General features: G+C 54.1%; 1 long non-coding RNA gene across 1 annotated transcript in view; it reads right to left on the bottom strand.

Annotated features, from left to right (window-relative positions):
• Positions 1 to 433: 433 nt before the first annotated feature.
• Positions 434 to 15,758, bottom strand: part of LOC123570355 (uncharacterized) — a 43,141-nt gene continuing 27,816 nt past the window's right edge. Inside the window, exons 2-4 of the long non-coding RNA XR_010581403.2 lie at positions 9,561 to 9,688; positions 2,259 to 2,480; positions 434 to 2,086 (exon numbers count right to left, since the gene is read on the bottom strand). This is a non-coding gene — a long non-coding RNA (uncharacterized lncRNA). The remainder of the gene's footprint in view (positions 2,087 to 2,258; positions 2,481 to 9,560; positions 9,689 to 15,758) is intronic.

The raw sequence follows: 15,758 nt of genomic DNA, 5'->3' as shown, positions 1-15,758 counted from the left end.
AAGGAGGTGAGAGTCATTAGCTCACTGAGTCCGCTCCCAACCCTGGGAGGCAGGTGCCACTTGGTGGCTGAGTGAACTCAGGCAGGTTGAGACTTCGTAACTGCTTAGCCACTCAGGATAAGGAGGCAAGCCTGGGTTGGCATCCACATCTGTGTGACGCCATGCAGGGCTGCTAACAGGGATTGCTTCATCAGACCTGACAGGGCAGCTTCACACCAACACCAGCCACACAGGGTGGAATGCAAGCTTGTCATTCTGGGTAGCATCAGGCTGGGTAAGGGCACAGTTCCGGGATCAGGCAGATTGGGTTCAGATCCTGGGCCTGACGCCTAACAACAGCCGTGTGGCCCTGTGCAAGTTACTAAACCGCTTTCTGCCTCAGTTTCCTCCACTGTCAAATAAAGATACTGCCAGGGTTCACCGCCTAAGGTTACTGTGAAGATTCCTTTATTCAGGCAATACGTATTCAGCAAGTGCCCAATATGTTCTAGAAGGATCCCTGCCTTGGCCTGGTGGTGGGAGGTGGACAACTTGCACATTAAGTAAGTTGACGATGAGATGGGTTAAAAGGGAGAACGGAAGAGGGCAGAACTAGGATTCCAAACGCTGGAGGCAGGGCAGGGTCATGTGTGTGTGTGTGTGTGTGTGCGCGTGTGCCTGCCCTGTTCACTGGGGATGGAGCACCATGTCCCAGAATCAAAGCAGGCAGGTGGATTAGGTCAGGCCACAGGGAGAAGGAGAGAGCCAGCTCAGTGGGTCAAGGAGACATCTGTAGAAAGAGTGGCCCAGCCAGAGGGAACAGCCAGTGCAAAGCCTGAAGGAGCACGCCCCGGGTGTTTGAGGTCAGCGTGGCTGGAGCAGAGAGTGTGAGAGCATACCAGGAAATAAGCAAACCAGGGAACCTCAGGAGTCTTCGTAAGGACCTTGGCTTTACTCTGGGTGGAACTGAGGCGACGAGCCAGCCTAGGTGAAGTGCTGTGCGCAGTGCCTGGCACAGGGAGGGCCGGTAAATAGTAGTTATTCTTTGTTAATCCTTTTCAGTAATTCTGTTTTGTGTAAAGGGATCGGGTGGGATGCCAGTGCAGCCCTGCAGAGAAGTTCCCCTCTTGCTCCTGGAAGCAAATCGACCAATTAGAGGCTTGTCCCATTGTGTGGGAGTTTATTTTCCTGTTCTTGGAATATGTCTGGCTTCCCACTGGCAACAAGTGGATTTAATAAAGTGAGGGCTCTCCGCACTGGGCAGGAGAGGCAGGTGAGCAAGGAGGAGGGAAGGGGGAAGGACAGGAGAAGAAGAAGGGAGGAGAGGAGAAAGAGGGAAGAAAGAGGCAGAGGAAGAGAAAGAGGAAGAGAGGAGACAGGAGGAGGGGGAAGGAGGAAGATGAGGGAGGAGGAGAGGGAAGGAGGAGTGGGGAAGGGAAAAGGAGAAGGGTCATAGCAGAGCTGGGATGTCATGCAGCCCCCTCAGCTTGGGGATCCCCACGTGGCTCCCTCCCTGTGGGGCTCTGCATGAGTTTCAAAGAGGTGGTTATTTTGGGTGGCAGCGTGATTGGGAGCTTGGAAGGCAGGAAATTGAGTGGTGATTAAGGTTGTAATAAGTTGACAACATCAAATATCATTACTCTTAGAACATGCAAATGATCACGTCTTTACCCGGGATTTGCCATGCAAATACCAATTAGCTGGGAACGTATTTGCCTTGATATGGGGAGGCTGGTTCTCCTTCCAATGCCCCCCTACTGTCCCCACAAGAGGGTAAACAAACAGGAGGGGCATCATGGCAGCATGTAGGAAGGGGGCCGCAGTGAATGTCACCAGCAGAGGAGAATGAAGAGCCAGGGGCCCCAGCTAGCCAGGGTCGGGTGACTACTGGCCTTGTGGAAGGCTGCCAGAAACCCCGGCCTAGAAGTCCCCTGTCCCAGGCTCTGCCTTGCACGCTGGACTCTGGGTCTGATAGGAGCCCCTGGAGCTTCTTGTCTCTGTCCCAGGCCATGTCCCTACTGTGTGCCAACTTGTGTGGCTTTTGTAGCCGAGCTCACTTTCTTCAGCTTGGAGGCGTGTAGCTGATGATGCTCCATGGAGGAGGAATCTGGAATGAGACACGTGGCAGTTCTGAGGCCATGGCCCAAGGGTCCCCACACTACTGTGTCTTGGGGACCCTCTGAAGGGTCCTGGGCAAATGGCAGGGAGGCCGTGGACAGGAGCCCCGACGTTTCCTTCTCCTGGCCAGAGATTTGCCATTACTCCTGCTCCCCACATACCTGGCACAAAGAAGCACCATTGCCCATACTGTGATGGATGTGGCGTGCTGCCTGCCCTCAGGAGCTTCCAGTCTCATTTGTTAAGCAGAAGTAACAGTGGCTGGACACAGCAGATGATAGGTGCGAGCTGAGTGGTACCAACAGGAATGGCCTAGGCTGTTGCAGGGCTGAACTTGCTTTTTGCACTGGTTGCATAATGTGGTACAAGAGTTTGGCTGAGACCTGAGAGGGGAGTGAGAAAAAGGGAGAAGTGGAGGGAGGGAACTCTCAGTGGGAAGAATGGCAAAGGCAAGATTTGGAGGTTAGGAAATTTGTGCCATGCTCTAGGGCCACTGAGTCCCACATCCATTCATCCTGTCCAACCACCCAACTATCCAGCCCTAATTTACCCAAACCAACACACCAACCACTTTACCCAGCCACCTTCCCACATACCATCCAACCCACCCATCCAAGCCACCAGCCTAACCCAACCCCACATCTATCATCAACCCACCAGCTCACCTCACCAGCATGAGCCAGCTCTTCCACCCACCACCCATCCCACCAGCCCCGGGGAAGAGCTTGAACTCCAGGGTGGATGATTGGGGTTCAATTCTTGACTCTGTCACTTTCTGCTGTGGAGTCTTGGGCAACTTTCTTGACGTTTCTGTGTCTCAGAGTTGTTGTATTTGAAATGAGGGTGATGATCATATGTGTTATTGTAAGGAGCTGATGGCATCTTGGGCCAATGCACAGCATCCCAGGCACGGCATCTGGGAGCTAGTGAGTACTCACTCTACAGTCGCACTTGCTGTGTAGCTTGATGTGATTTATTTCAAAGCCAGTGGGGCCCATTAGGAAGGGGAGAACTGGGGCTGAAGCTGAGCTGGAGAAAGTTAAGCCATAGAGAACTTTAAAAAAGGTTAAGCAGAAGGATCAGATCCCTGGGCTGGGGGCCCACCAGGCCATTTGTCTGGGCCCAAATCTGGTAGGGGGGAGATGGATACCTGGAGGCTCTTCCATCATCCCCCCACTCCAGGCGGACCTCCTTGGGAAGCTGGGGACCCGGAGTTTGTCAGCCAGGAACTCGTTCTCATATCTAAACCTCTCCGTGTGTCTAAACATTTTGCTGATGGGCCCAGCCCCAGCCAGCCAGCCTGGGCAGGGCAGCGGGGAGCAGGCCCGCTCATCTGTAGATCTTTCGTCCCTCTCCAAGACCCCAGCTGGCCCAACCCTCTTCCACCCTGTATCCCACCAGCCTCCTGCAGACGGAAAGGAAGGTTTCCTGCAGCCCATATCCAGCCAGAAACCTCCAGTGGCTCCCATCTAGCTGCCTCAAGAAATGCTTTTGATCATCTAAATCCAGGTTGTATTAATTCACCAAATCCCTTAAATTCCCCGAGATTTTCTCTGATGTCTAAAGGAGGTCCCTTCCCCGGCTCCTCGGAGTCTTCTTCTGAGGCTTCCCAGCAGCCTCCTGGTTCTGCGGCCACTCAGGCCGAGGAAGGTGGGTGACTGGAGAGAAGCTTCCCTGGGGCAGGAACCAAGCAGCCGTGGCTGCCCGGTTTGGGGGTCGCAGTGCTCACCCCACAGCTCCTGGGCGGGTGGGGGCTGACCCTGTGGGTTATTAGCCCTGGACTGCCTGGCTGGCAGAGCTATTACAAGGCCCAGTGCAATTTCATGCCCTGTTTCCTCCTTCCTTGGTCTGCAGTTTCTGCTCTATTTGTCCAAAATGAACAGAGATGAAGTGGAATGAATTACGGTCTCTCCTTCTCCTCTCTCTGCTGTCTTCCTTCCCTTCCTCTCTCTGCCTCCTTGGTTCTCCCAGCCAGCCCCTCGGTTCTCCCAGCCAGCCCCTCGGCTCCCCCTCCATCTCCTCTGCTCAATCTTCTTTTCCTCATGCTCCCTCCCTCTTGTCTCAGTTAAAATCCGTGACTCTGCCCAGCACTTGTTTCCCACTCACTCGGGGAACCAGTCAGCGAACATTCACTGAGCCACACATCAGGGGCTTCCTGGGCCCACATCAGGCCATGACGGTGCCGATGTCTCTAGGAGCCCCCACATGCCCCACTGACTCCCCTGGAAGAGGGGTGACACTCTCTCTAGCTCTGAGTGCCACACCCTATGTCAGCTCTGATAGTCATGGCTGGACAGCTGGCCCTAGGGTACCTATGCCAGGGTCACTGCCAGCCAAAGCCTGGCCTCCAGTGCTAATCCCCAGTCAGGGGCTAGCTCTGACCCCCAACCACAGCCTCTCAAGCCCTTGGAGTAGATTCATCCGGGGCTTTGGCCGAGCCCAGCCCGCCCTCTCTGCGAACTGTGCCGTTACCTGACTGCTAAGTCCCTCAGGAGAGTGTGCTTTGCCCGGCCTCAGAGGTGAGCCAGACCAGAAGTGTATGCACCAGTCCAGGCAGGCCCCACGGCCTCCTCACAGAGGTGGGCAGTCACGCCCCAGGAGGTTCCGCTCCATCTCTGAAGGGCAGACAGTTGAACTGGGGTGCGGTGCAAAGCTGAGGCTTCAGTAGCTGCATCTGACGCTCAGCTTGGGACAAAGTGCAGGCTAGTGGGTGGAGAGAAGGCACAAAACTAAGTGGGCAAGGGGTTAGAGGAGAGGGATGCTCTGTGAGCTGAGGGGCAGGAGAGCATGAGAGAGGGAGGGAGACAGAGCGTCAGAGAGACAGAGACAGTCAGAGACAGAGAGACAGAGAGACAGAGACAGAGACAAAGAGACAGAGAGACAGAGAGTCAGAGACAGAGACAGAGAGTCAGAGAGACAGAGAGACAGAGAGACAGAGAATCAGAGAGACAGAGAGTCAGAGAGACAGAGAGACAGAGAGACAGAGAGACAGAGAGTCAGAGAGACAGAGACAGAGACAGAGAGTCAGAGAGACAGAGAGACAGAGAGTCAGAGACAGAGACAGAGAGTCAGAGAGACAGAGAGACAGAGAGACAGAGAGTCAGAGAGACAGAGAGACAGAGAGACAGAGAGTCAGAGAGACAGAGAGACAGAGAGACAGAGAGTCAGAGAGACAGAGACAGAGACAGAGAGTCAGAGAGACAGAGAGACAGAGAGTCAGAGACAGAGACAGAGAGTCAGAGAGACAGAGAGACAGAGAGTCAGAGAGACAGAGAGACAGAGAGTCAGAGAGACAGAGAGACAGAGAGACAGAGAGACAGAGAGACAGAGAGTCAAAGACAGAGACAGAGTCAGACAGAGTCAGAGAGAGACAGAGAGACAGAGACAGAGAGTCAGAGAGACAGAGTCAGAGACAGAGACAGACAGAGAGTCGGAGAGACAGAGACAGAGAGGCAGAGTCAGAGACAGAGAGGCAGAGTCAGAGACAGAGAGACAGAGTCAGAGAGAGACAGAGAGACAGAGACAAAGAGACAGAGAGTCAGAGACAGAGACAGAGAGAGACATAGAGACTGACAGAAGGAGCATGAGGGCCCAGTGACGGGGACTGGGAGAGACAGGCTGACAACACAGAGAGATTCACATAAGAGGCAGAACTACAGAACTGGGGGTAGGAGGTTGGGGGGTTCATCTTACTGTTCTGCCATTCAGCCCCCACCCCCTACCTCCACTCCTGCCCTTGGTCCCATGAGGCACCTTTAAAACTGTCTAATAAATTCCCCTTTTGCACAGGTGGGCACAGGTGTGTTTCTGTCTCTGGCAACCACAGGTATCTTGCTGTGAACCTGATTCCTTTGAGCCTGTATGGGGCACGCAGCACAGCCCCTGCTCCTGGGACCCCTCCTGTCCTCTTGTCCCAAGCTCCTCTCTCCACCACCTCTCACACTCCCTCTGTCACCCCCGCCCCAGTTCAGCCTCTCCTCCCCTACCCCGGCATTTCTTGGGTTCACACGACACCTTTATTCTTCTGACTTGAGCTCGGCAGATCCTGTCCGGCATGTGCTGAGGACCTGCACCGTGCCAAATGCTGGGCCTGGGGCTTAATCCATTCCTTCCAGCACCTCCGTGATGCTGGCACCATTTCTGTCACTTACAGATTAGGAAATCAGGCTCAGAAAGGTTAATTTGCCTCAGCTCATACAGCTGGCAAAAGGAGAAGCAGGGATTTGCTTCCTGTTCTCACGCTAACTCCAGAGCTCTTCTCTGCTGCACTCAAACCCCTTCCATAGATGGTACATTGTGTTGGACGCCCCCCAGAGCCCCTTTCTTAGGAGAGTGTTGGGTGACCCTCCATCTGAGTGGCCTCAGCCCTGAGTGAAATGGTCAAGCAGATGCATTTGTCCAGATGAGCAGTTTAGGCGGCCACAGGACCTTTCCAGGGTCACCCAACAGCTGCCCCTATCCAAGGGCCATGGCTCTCACTTCATGGAGGTAGGAAGGCTTTGGAATGATGGCGGTGGTGGTGGCAAGTTAGGGGCAGAATAACCCTTGAAAATGCCCAGCGAGACTCAAGACTCCTCACCCCACCCCTATCTCCAGGTGGCCTCTGGTGGCGAGGCTCCATTTCTGGAGCCTTTTTGGTGTTGGCCAAGATCCATGCCAAGGAGGTTAGTAATGGGCAGGACAGGGGAATGTAGGTGTCACTCCTTCCCCAGGCACACCCCTCCTCCTAGATCAAGAGCTAGTGTTCTTCTGGGGCTCCTGGGTCCTAGTTCTTAGCTCTGCAGTTCCAACCTTCTTTATTTCTAATCTTTCCAAATTCCAAACCAGGAGCTGCACCCTCCACTTGCCTTTGGGGCCCAGACAGCTGCCGCAAATGGGCAAAGTGGGCTGGGTTGGTACAATAGGGAGTGGTGAGGACTGTGGTAAGCTGGAGGTGGATGCCTGTCTCTAGGGGATAGCCGTCACTCAGCCCAGCCCACTGATACCCTGTGGGATTGTGGCCAGGCATGGCCACAGGTCCCTGTTGTTCAACAGAAATTATAAGTCTAGGTTTATTATACACATTTATTTTTTTGTTGTTTTTTAAATGTGTTGCAGGCCAACTTTTTTTTTTTGGCGAAGTTTTGCTCTTGTCGCCCAGGCTGGAGTGCAGTGGTGTGATCTTGGCTCACTGCAACCTCTGCCTCCCAGGTTCAAGCGATTCTCCTGCCTCAGCTTCCTGAATAGCTGGGATTACAGGTGCCCACCACCACATCTGGCTAATTTTTGTATTTTTAGTAGAGATGGGGTTTCACCATGTTGGCCAGGCTGGTCTCGAACTCCTGGCCTCAAGTGATCCGCCCACCTCAGCCTCTCAAAGTGCTGGAATTACAGACATGAGCCACTACGCCCAGTCAGGCCAACATTTTAAAACAGGTATGTGGGCCAGATTGGGTCCACAGGCTGCCTATTTGTAATCATTGTTCTAAATGCCCCGCGTTCTAAGTGCTCTGGAACTCTCCGCAATGCTAAACTTTCCCCGCTGTGCATCACCATCGAGGATGGATGGATCCCATTTGCGGGGCTGAAACTGTTTCCAAACCACTGCCTTCGACAGAAGGGGTAGTAATTACACTCTGACATTAATATTTAAACCACAAACAGGGTTAGCGTGCTAATACTGTCCCCAAAGGCTTCGGACTCGGTTAGCTTTTATCCTTGTGAGACCTAATTATTGTCAGCAATGAATCCTGTAAGACTGCAGGATTAGGGCCAGGGGAGGAGGAGGTAGACAGATCCCTGGGGCCAGAGGCATATGGGGCTTCGACACAGGGTGGCCTGAGGGCTGGGGTCCACGCCCCCTGGTCACGTGGGCCATCTGAGAGGCCAGTGAGACAGCCAATGGTTTGTTGTGCCTCCCAACCTTCCCCAGAATTAGGGATTTTGCTCCTAAGACATGCCCCATGAGGACTGGGGCATCCATGCCTCATTGGTGGGAAGTTCACAACAGTCTCTGGTCTGTGATTCTTTGACCCAGCCTCACGAGAGATCTTCCCAATTCAGGAGAGATCTCAAGAGGGAAATTGGCATTCTGTGCTTCTGTGCTTGTCCTGGAAAAGAAAAAGGGGTCATGTCGGGGTTGTGGGGTGGAGCAAAAAGGGCTGGCGTGTGGTGTGCAGAGGAGACTCAAGCGGGCTTCTCAGAGACAAGTTCCAGAAGCTTCCCTGGCTTCTGCTGGATTGGTGGATTACGTTGGACTGACAAGGCTTCTGCCTGTGATTGTGGCCGGCCCCACAGCGGATGCTCACAGCTATGTGGCTGTGATAAGCAAGGAGACCCACGAGAAACCATCCAGAAACTTCCATCCCCATCTGCAATTGGATTTGGCCTTGAGGAAGTGGTCTGGGTGGGGAGGAAGGAAAAACTAAATAACCCTAGAAGCAGAATTCAGATTTCTGGTTTTCACTCCCTTGTAGAAAAGGGACTGAGAGCTGAGGTTTAGAGCCAGGGAGGCCTGGGTTGGAATCCCAGCTCTGCCCTTTGTCACCCGTTGGCCTTGGCGAGTCAGCCTTGCCAGACTCCATTTCTTCCTCTGTAAAAGGGGATCATTTGGGGGTGCAGGTTTTGAGGGAGGGTGAAGTGAGAACATGTAAATATAGAGTCTGGCACACTGTGAGAGCTCGGCAGGTGGTGGCTGTTTATTTTATTGCCAGTTGGCTCTCTGAGGGGCCCACAGTCTGCCGAGGACACCTGCCTGGGAGCAGAGCAGGTGGACGGGGCCCGTCCCCATCGCAGCACAAAGCCCTATCGGCCACCCTGTCCCAGGTTCACCCCACAATGTCCTGACCATCTCCCCAGGACTCTCCCTCCCTAGGCCTTACTTCCAGACCGGCAATGCCCCCAGCTCCCGCCTTGCCATGGAGAACAGCAGCCTGTGAATTTTCTCAGTTTACCTCAGGGAAAGAAAGGCCCAAGATAAATACCCTTGGACGAATCCGCTAGAGGAATGAATGAGGCCATAACTCAGCCAGGGTCTCTGTGGCAGACCGAGGACCCCTGGGCTGCAGGCCTGCAGTGTTGAGGTGGGTGGGGAGCAGAGAAACCGGAGGGCTAACTGGCGAGGGGCCTGAGCCTCTTCCCAGCCTGGTCTTCTAGCTTGGGGACGAAGGTCAGAGGGCTTCCAGGGATCCATGTCACCGAGGACAGCAGATGCGGTGTCACCGGCTTGCTCCCCTCAAACCCAGCGAGAAGCTGGGGGAAGCGGAACCTGGCTCAGCTCCTTAGCCCCTCTGCCCTCTCCCTAAAGCTGTTTCCTGCCCCCAAAGCACCATGGGGGAGGTGTGCGCCTGGAGCAACCTCATTGGAGGGTGATTTGAGGTACCTCTCAGGACTAAAAAGGTGAACACTCCCTTTGATCCAGCACGTCCACTCCAAGAAGCCTGCCCTGCAGAGATACTCACCCATGCGCACAGAGAGCCACGTACCTGAGCGCAGCAGCTCTCACAAGAGCAGACACGATGCTCGTGGACGGGGACTGTCACACCGCGGGGAAATGAGGTGGAAGGAGTGAGGCGGCCCCACCTGTGCCGGGGGAAGGAATCGTCCCGGTCTTCTGCAACAGGAAAGAGACAAGGGAGACTGAAGGACACACATGGACCTGGGCAGAGAGGAAACAGAATTGCAGAGGGGCAGATACTGTCTGATTCCACTCTCGTGAGGTCCCTAGAGGAGTCAAGTTCACAGAGACAGACAGAGACAGTGGGTGCCAGGGGCTGGGGGAAGGAATGGAGAGTTAATGTTCAATGGGAAGAGGGTTTCAGTTTGGAAAGATGAGAAAGTTCTGGCGGTGGATGACAGCAAAAGTTGCCCAATGGTGTGAATGTTCTCAATGCCACTGAACTGTATGCTTAAAAATGGTTAAAGCATTTTTAATTTTATGTTACGTCTAATTTACCACAGTTAAACGAAGAAGGGAGACAAGGGCAGGTCTGCGGGAAGATCACTTATCAATTCTCTTTTACACTGCTTGAGTTTTAAAAAAATCATATACATCTATTACAAAGGACACAGTTACATCACGGAGACCCCTCGTCTGCCCCCACACACCTCACCCAGGTTTGGGGTACTGGAAGATGCGGACAGGTCAGTGTTCCAGGGATGGGTTTGGCATGGGACTGCTGTTTCCGGGCCTCGAGACATTTGCAGTGTGAGTTGAGGGAGATCTGGGGTGTCTCCGGTCTTCTCTGGGTTTCAGTCAATGTCCCATCCATGCAGAGAAGAGGCTGTATCCAGCTTCTTCTGGATCCTGGCCTCACTGGCCTCCGGCTTTCAGACCTCAGTTAGGGGCCTCCACGGCACAGCTGAGCAGGCCAAGTAGCTAAGGATGGCAGCTTGGCTGGGCACAGTACCCTCAGCAGGGCTTGGTGAACTGCCCCTGCATTTCAGGTGGGCAGTAGCCCTCGGGCGGCTGCTTTAATGAGGAGCGGGGACAGCCAGAGCCATCTGGTGCAGCCTCTGCCAGTGCCTGCTCCCGGCAAGCTGGCCGCTCCCGCCCTCTGAGTGCGCCCCAGCTCCTGCCACCCTCACCTGTCCCCATCCCCTACAGCAGAGGCTGTGCCGGAAGTGAGTCTCGCTGCTTTCCAAAGTGGCAACTTTCATCGTTAGCCTCGTGGGGGCTCCTCAGGGCTGGTCAAGGCTGTTACCAGCATATGTGGCGCCTTTGAGCGAAGTAGGAGCAGGTGAATTCCATGGACCTGGTGCTGCGGCAGGACAAGCTTCCTCCATTGCATAGATGGGGTGACTGGAGCCCCGGGAGTGAAGCCATTTGTCCTACGTGGCCCAGCTCTGGAGCAATGATGAGCAGAGACTGAGCTCTGCACCCTCCCAGCCAGGACAAGCCTCTGCTGGACCGTGACTGAGTGGGTAGACCAAAGAGGCTAGGGGACCAGGGCTGAACCATGGCACTGTCCCAGGAGAGTCAGAGAGCCTGGGCTGGGGCTGGGGAAGCAGGAAGGTGGTGTAGGGGAGGAAAGATCTAAAAGGTGGCTGGGCGTGGTGGCTCACGCCTGTAATCCCAGTAATTTGGGAGGCTGAGGTGGGCGGATCACCTGAGGTCAGGAGTTCAAGATCAGCCTGGCCAACATGGTGAAACCTCATCTCTACTAAAAATACAAAAATTAGCCAGATGTGGTGGTGGGTGCCTGTAATCCCAGCTACTCGGGAGGCTGAGGCAGGAGGATCGCTTGAATCTGGGAGATGGAGGTTGCAGTGAGCTGAGATCAAGCCACACACTCCAGTCTGGACAAAAGAGCAAGACTGCATCTCAAAAAAATAAAATAAATAAAAATAAAACAATAAAATAAAAGACTCATCACCAGGTGAGAGAAGAAGGCCGGGAATTGTAGGTGCCGTGAGACGGGCCCCCCGAGGTGATGGGGAGTCAGCTCTGGAGCCAGGTGGGCCTGGGTGCAAATCCCCAGCTCTGCCTCACAGGGAGGCTCCTCTCTGAGCCTCAGTTTCCTTCTCTGCAAACTGGCAGCAAAGTCATACCTATCATTTCAGTGGTGTGAGAATGAAAGAACATGATTGTCCAAAACACCTGGCACTGTGCCTGTTCGCCCTTTGGCCTGCGCGTGCTTGGGGATGGGAGCTGTTATTATTACTGCTGTTGTTAACCTTGACAATGGGTGTTTCCATCTGAGCACCTGGAAGACTGTTTTTTGGAGGTGCATTTGGAGAAAAAGGAAGCACAAAAGCGAAGAGCTGGCTGTACTGGGGCTGGGGCTGGGCAAGGGTAAATGTACAGCAGAAGCAGAGTGGGAGGAGGATGATGAATTTGGCTCTGGACTCAAGAGCAGGAGCTGAAAAATGGGACACAGGAACACCACCCTCCTGGAGTGCCCACTGTTGGTCTTCCCAGCTGCCCACCTCCCCCAATCCTGCCATTACCTTGCCCTGATTTGCTTCCTTCCTTCCTGGGACTCATCCATTCCTAGGGTACCTGCTTAGCATTCCCTGGGAAGAGTTTAAATTGGAGCAAGAATTAATTGCAAGGGAGAAATGCTGCCCCATGGGCTGCAGGGAGGAGCTGGCTTTGGGACAAGCTGACGGCTGAGCGTGGACACTGTGCTTGAGATTCACCAAGCACCCAGCTCCTCTCACCTCCACGTGTTCCAACTCAATTGCAACACAGAGAAAATCAAAGCCTAGAAAGACAGGGGGCCCGGCTCAAGGGGAATGAAGAACCATGGCCGGCCCAAGCCCCATGAGCAAAGCAAGTGCATCATGGGCTGATGGAGGAGAAGAGAGCCCTATCCAGGTGGCTCAAACCATGAGTTCTGAGCACCTCTTGTCATTTCTCTGCAGCGATGAGATTTTCAGTGATCGGGACATGTGTTTTGGGTGCTGCTGACCAAATTCTCATGAAAAAGGGAAGGGTTACAAGGTGAACTCCACTAACATCTCAGACTCTGTGTTGAATGAACTCATGAATTAAACTGAATCCCAGAAAATAGTTGAGGGTTCGGGTGCATTGCCAGCAAATCTGAGCATAGCTGATGTTTGCCGAGTGCTTGCTGCATGCCTGGCCTCTGCGGGACTTGATGCAGAGGAATTATCCTCCCCGAACATGCAGGCATCACAGGCACAGGCGAGCAATGGGCAGGCCTGAGTTCCAGTCTCCACTCTGTCACCTGTAGCAAGGCCCAGGACAGGTCATTCTGCATGGAGTTGGTGGCCTCATCATCACTACCCTCATTTCCAGACAGGGAAACTGAAGCTCTGAGAAGCTGATGGCTTGTACAAAGGGCAACATCAGTGGGAAAGCTGGGACTTGAACCCCAGTTGATCTGACTCCAGAGGCTGAAGGCAGCTGGTGATGTCTTTGGCAGAACGCAAAGAGTGAGGTGGTCGCTGAGCCAGAGCCAAATTCATCACTGTATTTCCAACCTGCCCCTGCCCCACCGTCACCCCTGCCCCGGCCCAGCCCCCAGCCAGCCTCTGTGCTTCCCCTAATGTGGAACAAGCTTTGATCTGGGAGACAGCCAGTCACCCCAGGCTCCAGTTCAGGCTGCAACCGTGACATTGTGCAAGCTGCTCCCCTTTTATGGCCTCAGTCTTCTCATCTGGGAAGTGAGGATCTGCCCTCTACTCAACTGGGATGATAACAGCGAGCACTAGGGAAGGAAAATGACTGAAAGACACCGCCAGCCACTGTCAATGGCTGAGAGACTCCAAGCCAAGGCTGTGGGTGGTGGAAGGGGATAGGGCCCCACGGACATTCCTCTGCCTTAAAAGTAGCTCTCAGCTCTGCACACAAGGAGGGGAGCTGGGACGAAGACCGTGCCTGGAGGACCAATCATTTCAGCTAAGCCTTAGGATGCATTCTGCTGTCATTTTTAACACCTGAGTTACTCCAGATTCTACAGGCTCAGGAGCCTGCCTTCCATGAACCAGTCATGGGAGAAATTGGAATAGGAGCAGGCTGGGGAGGTCAACGCAGGCCCACTTGGTGTGCCAGGGGAGGGGCTCAGCGGACCTAAAGAGAGGAATATGGGGCTCAGCTCCCGTTCGGCCTCAAATTCCACTGGGCAAGTCCTTTCCCCTCTCTGCTGTCCTGAGTCTCTGCCGAGGGCTCTCTCTGTCTGCTCTGTCCAGCCTGGGCACATAACCTGACCGAGCCTGCGTACAGCAGGCTCCAGCTGCGTAGCTCACAGTTGCAACCCCTATACCTGGCACTCCGTAAAGTCCCACGCTTTCTTTGCCTTTTGTCTTCCCCTTCTCCTCCCCACTTCCCCGTCCCATCACGCGCTTCCCACCTGTCCCAGGGCTCATCTGCACCCTCTTGTGGTCCCAGCAGAGAAGACGAGGCACCGAGCTTCTCAGGACTCCGTCCTCGGTAGGCTGAGCCGTGCAGCCGGATGGTGACAGCGGGAGGACCAGACGACCTTACCCAGAGCCTCGCAGGCTGCAGAGCTTTAATTTATTTAATCAATTCTGGTCCCCGGGCTGGGGAAGGAAAACGGCAGGATATTAAATCTGTCGCTCTCGCCAATCTGTCATAGGGCTGTCAGTGCACATTGATTCTCCTCCTCCCGCCTTTATTAACTATCTCCTCTGGGGGCTGCCGGCTCTGTCAGTCCCAGCCTGGACCCTGCCCTCAAGCAGGGAGCAGATTGCAGGTGGAAAGAAGAGGAGGGGAGTTGGGGGGGGCATGAATCCCTTTTGAGAGACAATTATAAGAAGAAAATGTTTAGAGTTGGGAGGCAGGGACCCTGAAAAGCATTTGTAATCCAAACTCTTTAGTTTCCAGATGGGGAAACTGAGTCCAGAGAGCAGAGGGGATGCCTCAGTAGCACAGCCTGTTGGGGACGAGGTTGAAACTAGACTCCAAGATTCCTGATGCCCAGGCCAGAGTTATTTTTATCCATGTAATCAACGTGTTTTCCTTGAGTGACTATTCAGAGGCGATAGTAGTGATCGTCCATCTCTTACCATTGCTCTAACAGTGACCACAGGCTTAGTGTTTTAAAACAACACACATTTATTACCCTACAGTTCTGGGGGTGAGAAGTATGAAATGGGTGTCACTCCAACTGAAGTCAAGGTGTGAGCAGGGCCGTGTTCCTTCCTGCAGGCTCCAGGGGACAACTGATCTCTGTGCCTTTCCCAGTCTCTAGAGGCTGCCACATTCTTCGGCCATAGTCCCCTTCCACGTTCAAAGCCAGCAACAACAGTCGAGTTGCTCACACCACATCATTCTGACACAGACTCTCCTGCCTCCCTCTTCCACTTACATTCCCCTTGTGATGACACTAGGCCACCCAGATAGTCTCTCCATCTCATCTCAAGGTCAGTGGATCAGCAACCTTCATTCCATCCGCAACCTGGATCCCCCTTCCCACACAAGGCGCCATATTCACAGGTTCTGGAGATTCGAGCATGGACATCTTTGGGGGGCCGTTATTCTGCTGGCCCCGGGCGCATTCCCGTGGATCATGCGTGGGGAGCAGGCATCTCACTTCCCACTCACAACAACTCAAGGAAGTCAGTACTAGCTTACCCCATTATATAGAGGGGGAAACTGAGGCCCAGGGAGGTCCAGGCTTGCTGAAGCCAGTGGTGGAGCTTGGATTCAGACTCAGGCCCAGTTGAGCTCAGAGGCCAAGCTCCTCTGCTCTGCTAAACCGGGTGGTGGTGGGTCGGGGGTGTCCCGATGTGCAGCCGTCGGGGAGGGGCAGCCCGAATCACCTGCTGTGGATCCCGGGAAGAGGGATGACAGCTTGCAAGAGGTCTGTTCCGTGCCTCACCCCAAGGAGCAAGGTGAAGGAGCCATGCTTTTATAAAGGGGGGAATTTGGACAGCCCCCACATGTGGGTAGGTACTATCTGCTCTAAATAATTGTGCACCCCACCCCGCCTCCCTATCCCCAGCCCATTCTCCCTCATACGATTTATTTGCTCATAAAATTGAAGGCCTTCTTTTCTGGCACCATTTTCTGTTCTGCTTAGACAAATATTTAGCAGCCAGGCCTGACCTTAATTTCCTTAAATATCAGGTGCCCTGGAAGCTGAAGAGCCTGCTGAGTGGGTGAGGACACGGTGCACCTGGGTGCGGCGGGCGGCTGGGACACTGTTACCCTTCCCTTGGTGAGGCCCACCTCTCCCCAGGACCTACCAGGTAGC

The sequence above is a fragment of the Macaca fascicularis genome, chromosome 1 (genome assembly GCF_037993035.2).
Source record: "Macaca fascicularis isolate 582-1 chromosome 1, T2T-MFA8v1.1".
In the NCBI taxonomy this organism is placed as follows: domain Eukaryota; kingdom Metazoa; phylum Chordata; class Mammalia; order Primates; family Cercopithecidae; genus Macaca; species Macaca fascicularis.
The sequence above is the reverse complement of the archived record's forward strand: the minus strand, read 5'-3'. Positions and strand labels throughout refer to the sequence as shown.